The following is a 6000-nucleotide window of genomic DNA, read 5'->3' as shown; positions in this document are numbered from 1 at the left end:
CAGGCATTATCCCCCCACACCTAGTCCACGACCAGATTTCTCAAGCCGTATCCTCCTCACACACTCCCAATCCTCCCACCACCCCCCAAAAATCAGCTACAAACAAGTGGCCCCTTTGTCAGCAGATACCACACCGGACTGGAACAACTGAAAAACACATCATGTGCCTCTCTCTGCCAATGCACCCACTGGTATTTCCTCTTCTCTGTTCCCTGCAGCCTTACCCCCTTCCTCACCCTCAGAGCCTCCCGATGCTGTGTTCAACAGCCTTGTCTCGTCAACATTTATTCCCTACAAGCTCCACCATTCTGTGCTGACTTTTCTCCCCCACTTGTACCCTACTATCCCTTCCCTCCCACATCACTCCAGACTGCTGCTTATTCAACAAGATACAGCTGCATTCTGGCTGGGGGGCCAAGGTATGGCTGTGGTGTGTGTGAGGTGTGCTTACTTGTGTGAAAGTATGTGCATTTTCCTCTCTGAAGAAGACTTCGGCTGAAAGCTCAACTGCCTGCAACTCTACCTTTGCTTCATTGGCTTTAGTCTTCTGCCTTTTTTAAAAATGGAAGTCATGATGTAAAGTTCTCCAGTTGGCATAGTCTATTTTGTCTCTAGTGATTATTAATATGTTCTTTATATTAAATCAAAAAATGTGGCCAATCATAGGATACAAGAGCAAATTTTCATGGACACCAATAGGATTCAACATCAGCATCAAAAAGGAGCAGCTGTTTTTGCTTGTCCCAAAATCAAACGTGTTGTCCTAGCTTGTTGATAATTTTGTTTATCCCTGTACGTCCCATTAGAAAATTGTGAGGTGTGAGTGAAGGAAGAAGGTATAACAAATGCAGGTGATATAAAGAGAGTTGTGTGATACAATAAATATTTTGGGAACACATATATTTGAAAGTAAATGTATCACTTCACAGTGGCATATAGACAATCATTTCTTCTGCACTTTATTTGCGAATGGAACAGGAAAGGAAATGACTAGTAACGGTACAGGGTACACTGTGCCAGACACGTTATGGTGGCTTGCAGAATACTTATGGAAATGTAGATAATTTGCAAGAACTGTAGTGACTTACCTCTACAGGTTTTTCTTCACTATTTTGATATTTTCCCTACTCCAAATTATGCTATGAGATTTAATTCTTGTGCCATTTCTGAATCTCTTCGCTGTCCCTTGAATCGTGTGTAGTTAACCCCATAGTTTAAAGATCAGGATACAGCAAAACTAACTTCCCTGACTTTTTAATATAATTTCACAAACAGTTTGAAGGAACCTCTCTGACACTGTCCCTCATAGTCTGCCTTCCTCATAATGGGTAGGCCCCTCTTAGTTTGTATTGTCTGTCACATCCTTCGAATCACTGGGTAAGTGATTACAGATTTGTATTGGAGAATACCCCATTAAACTGAGGTGTTTTAAGTCATTTCTCTTTCCAATATTATATCTATGTATGTTACCGTTTTATAAATGTGATTTATTGTTGACAACAAACTCCATACAGGAGTAAATGTACTGTGACACTGTCATCAATACCCACACCTGTTTAATAATGTAATCTAAAAAAAGTACTCTTTATTTGTTTATTCATTCATCTACAGACAGTACAAATTGTATGGATGATGTCAACTAGAGTGGCCAATGAAACATTTTCGTTTATAGTAGGTGATGGTGTTTCTTACCATGTCAAGCTTCTCTGTCCATTAGTTAGCTGCAAAACAAGACACTTTAATTCTCTCTCATATTGGTAGTGGCGTGTTAAATAATAAACACAGACACAAGGCACTTGTTTTTTTATGAGCAGTTTATTCATACAAAATATACACATAATCCTTGGTGATGCCAGAAGCTAATCACTAGCACAGTCTCTAAATATGAGGAGAGATCAGAAACAAGGTTAAAAAGCCTGTAGTGAAACATGTGCACTTTATTTCATACAACCAATACAGCCAACTGATAGAACATACATTAGGTTATTTTTCAACAGTCTCCGTTTTGGTTGAAGCACTCAATGCTTAATGGAATGAGTTTGAAAAACTACATTTGCATATTCAGCCGTGTTGTCAGAAATTGTTTCATCTATTCATCAGAAGTGAATTGTCAGCCTCCTAGGTGTTCCTTCAAGTGAGGAAACGGCGGAAAATTGGTTGGAGCAAGGTCTGTCACTGTCCCAGTGAAACTGCTTCAACAGCATGGTGGTCGTCTTGGCCATATGAGGTCATGCATGAACTACCGTGAAGGAAGGTGACTCCCCCTTGAAGGGACACCCAGGAGGCTGATGATTTACTTCGGACAAGGAGATGAAACACTATGCAACAATGTGGCTGAACACCAAGAACAATATTTGTATGAGGAAGGTACACTCACCCTCATGATGTGAAGACTATGTCGAAAAATAACCTAACGTATTATACTATCTGCTGGCTGTATTGATTTTACGAAACAAAATGTACACGTTTCACTACTGGTTCCGTAACATAAGTTTCTGATCACCCTCATACATACACCACAACAGTTGGTCACCGATCATTTTCATTTAAGAGCAAGGTTGAAAAGTTCATTACATTATTTTGTTCACTCACCATTAACATGACATTAACACAGTTCTCGAAAATTCTGATAGTGCTACTGTGCAGTACATTCCGCATAGGTTTTCAACGTAGTCTGTGCTCTCAATTGTCCCCAACCAGACTGCAACTGAACTTCAACTAATTCAATCCCCGAGACTAATTTCCAGCTGTTTATAGTCACAGTTTTTAGTGATTTAAAAGAGAGTGCTACTCTAGTAAAAGAGAAAAATTATAAAAGTAATCACAAGCAGGATTTTTAGGGCAATTTACTTCATGTAGCCGCTGTACTGCACAAAACACAATGTGCTACTGTTTGATGTAGTTGCAACAAACCTTCATATTCGATTAAAATTCCCCAGCTTCTATGAGAACTGCCATTTATAATTTATTTATAAAGAGTTTAAACTTCAAATGCTTTGTCTAAAAATCAAAATATGAGAAATCTAAAAACACTGCAGTGTTAGGAAAATTTTGGGCTTCAAAATTATGGGCGTGGAATTTTGAAATATTAAAAGATACAATAATGGTTGGTGTCTTGAAATCTTAATTAATTAATAAATAACTTTTAATTATGGATAGTTAAGCTAGACCAATCACTTTTTTGGAATCATGAACAATGGTTGTAAAAAGTTAACTAGGTTGTTAGTCCTTAGGTTTCAATTTTAACATATGTATTTTTGTTTGGTAATGATATTACGATATCTTCAAATCTCTTGAATTAATTAACTTCAAGTGAAAACAATACACCACAATGTTCCTGGTTGGATACAGTATATCTGTAGCAATAATGATGTCTGTAACATTTTAAGTGGTGATTAAACTTGATTCGTCTCATTGCATGCTTTTGTGCAATGAACACTTTATTCTTGAATGAAGAGTTGCCCCAGGAGATCATTTTGTAAGGCAATGGTGAGTGAAATTGGTTAAAATAAATTAAATTTCTGATGCTTTAGCCTCCAAAGCATGCTGTTACCTGTAATGGAAAACTTGCATCATTTGTGACTTTCAAGATCTATAGCATGTGACTTCCAGTTCATTATCCCTAAAATTCGTAACACAGTGTTCCCGTAGGTAGTACTGGGAAGTTTGCCACCAGCAGTTTCATTGAAATCACTACCACATCTGTACCACGCAGATATACTTTCTGCACTGGCTAGTTCCACAATGATGAAACAATTTAACAAATTGCAAAATGGTGCTAGGAGGCTCTTATCATATCATGCAGTAAAACGTGCTCTTTGCCCATAGCTAAAGATCTTGAAGTAGTATTTACTTCTGGTACAAAATTCACTCAGCTTTTATAACTCATGCACCATTGGTAGAGTTTTAGTAAAATATTAATAATGACACTGATTACATTAAAAAATAATCTAGTCAATATAAGTCCTTAAGGAATACCCAGCATAATATTTTAGAAAAACTGTGAGTTTGGAGAAATTTTATGTAAATGCAGTTAGTAAAATATAAATAAATTTTGTGGGAAAAAAAAAACCAAGTCAAGTGCTAAACATTGTTCTGAGTTGTATTGAGTGGTATTGACATTGCACTTTCGCAGTTAGGAGTCAAAATATTATGTATTTGTATTGTACTTGTATTTATTTATTTATCCTGTGGATCACATATTGTACAAAGTACACATGATATAGGACAAGTCATTTTTCTTAACAAATAGACAATGGACTGCCATTTAAAAAATGTACACAAAATTGTTCATTGATGAATATAGTAACTTCACATACAGAGAATACAAACAATTTACATGGGGAACTAAGAAACATGTAGGCAATGTAGTGCTACTTTAAATTTACACAAATAATCACTGAGATTACAGAATAGTGAAATGTCAACTGGAAACACAACAGAAGGACAATGTCATTTAAAAACTACATTAAACATGAAATTAACATTGAGATTTCACAGATAATTAAGTTTTAATACTAATAGAATGTGTACTTGTACATTCAAAAGCGAGTTGAAAAATTTTGGGAAGTGAAACTGAAACATACTTGTGTATAGTAGAAATTAGGTTATTATTTTGCCTACAGAATGTTTTACTCTAATCACAGTATTTTACAAAGGAACTTTATAATTTTTCATTTCCAGGAATTCTTGTACTGAATAGAAACAGTGCTTTGTCAGAAATGCCTTTAGTTTATTTTTAAATATTGGATCTGGAGCAGTTTTTATTTGTTCTGGAATTTTATTGTGTAATACGACACCCAGATGAGTTATATATTTTTGGTATGATGATGTCCTTGAAAAAATTTGATGGATATTAGATTGCCCTCTGGTATAATGAGCGTGTATATCATTGTTTTGGATTAATTTGCCTGTTCTTGAGAGGTATTCCCTGGTGAATAGGATTGTTTCTTGAATGAATAGGGATGGGATGCTTAGAACATTAAGTTTTATAAATTGACGTTTACAGGATTCCAGCTTTTTGAGGCCACAGATTATCCTCAGTGCTCTTTTTCGTAGTTTAAATATATTTGTGCTGAGAGTTGAATTTCCCCAAAAGATGATTCCATAGCGGAGCAATGAGTGGAACTGCGCATGGTATGCTTGCAGTAGTGTGGATTTACTTGTAGTAGATTTTAGTATTCTTAGGCCATAGCACAATGATGAGAGTTTCTTTGATAAGTTGTTTATATGTGTGTCCCATTTTAAATTTTGTTGGACCCATAGACCCAAAAATTTTGTTGCATTTACATTTTCAATTTTATCATTATTTAACTTTACTTGGATAGTTTTTTGACTGGATGTGGGAATTAGATGGAAGTTGATACATACAGTTTTCCCACTATTAACATTTAGGCCATTTTTGTTAAACCACTCAGAAAGTTTTTCCATAGAGTTATCAGATATTGTCTGAAGGGATTCAGGGCTAGATCCAGACAACACTATGCTTGTATCATCAGCAAACAGGATAGTTTTTTGTGGGCTCATACGTTCAACAAGATCATCTATGTAAATGAGGAAAAGTAATGGCCCTAGAACAGAACCCTGGGGAACACCATATCTTATTGTTCGTTCTTTCCTCCGAGAGGAAAACTGTGTTATTTATTTTATTCTGTACATTAATATCATATTGAAGTGATACCTTCTGTCTGCGGTTTTGTAGGTAAGAGCATAGCCAGTTGTGAGCCACACCTCTTATTCCTCTTCTTTCCTATTTAGCAAGCAGTATTTTATGATCTAGTACGTCAAAGGCTTTAGAGAGATCTAAGAAGATACCTGCAGCTATATTATGTTGGTCAATTGATTTCAGTATGTGGTCCAACAGTTCAAAAATTGCTGCCTGGGTGGATAAAGATTTACTAAAACCATGTTGTTGAATGCTGATTGGTGCGTGGTTTTTTATGAAATTTATAAGCCTGTCATAAAAAAGTTTTTCCAGGATTTTTGAAAAGATGCTTAACA

The sequence above is a fragment of the Schistocerca nitens genome, chromosome 2, assembly GCF_023898315.1.
Source record: "Schistocerca nitens isolate TAMUIC-IGC-003100 chromosome 2, iqSchNite1.1, whole genome shotgun sequence".
NCBI lineage: Eukaryota > Metazoa > Arthropoda > Insecta > Orthoptera > Acrididae > Schistocerca > Schistocerca nitens.
This window is presented reverse-complemented; position numbering follows the sequence as displayed.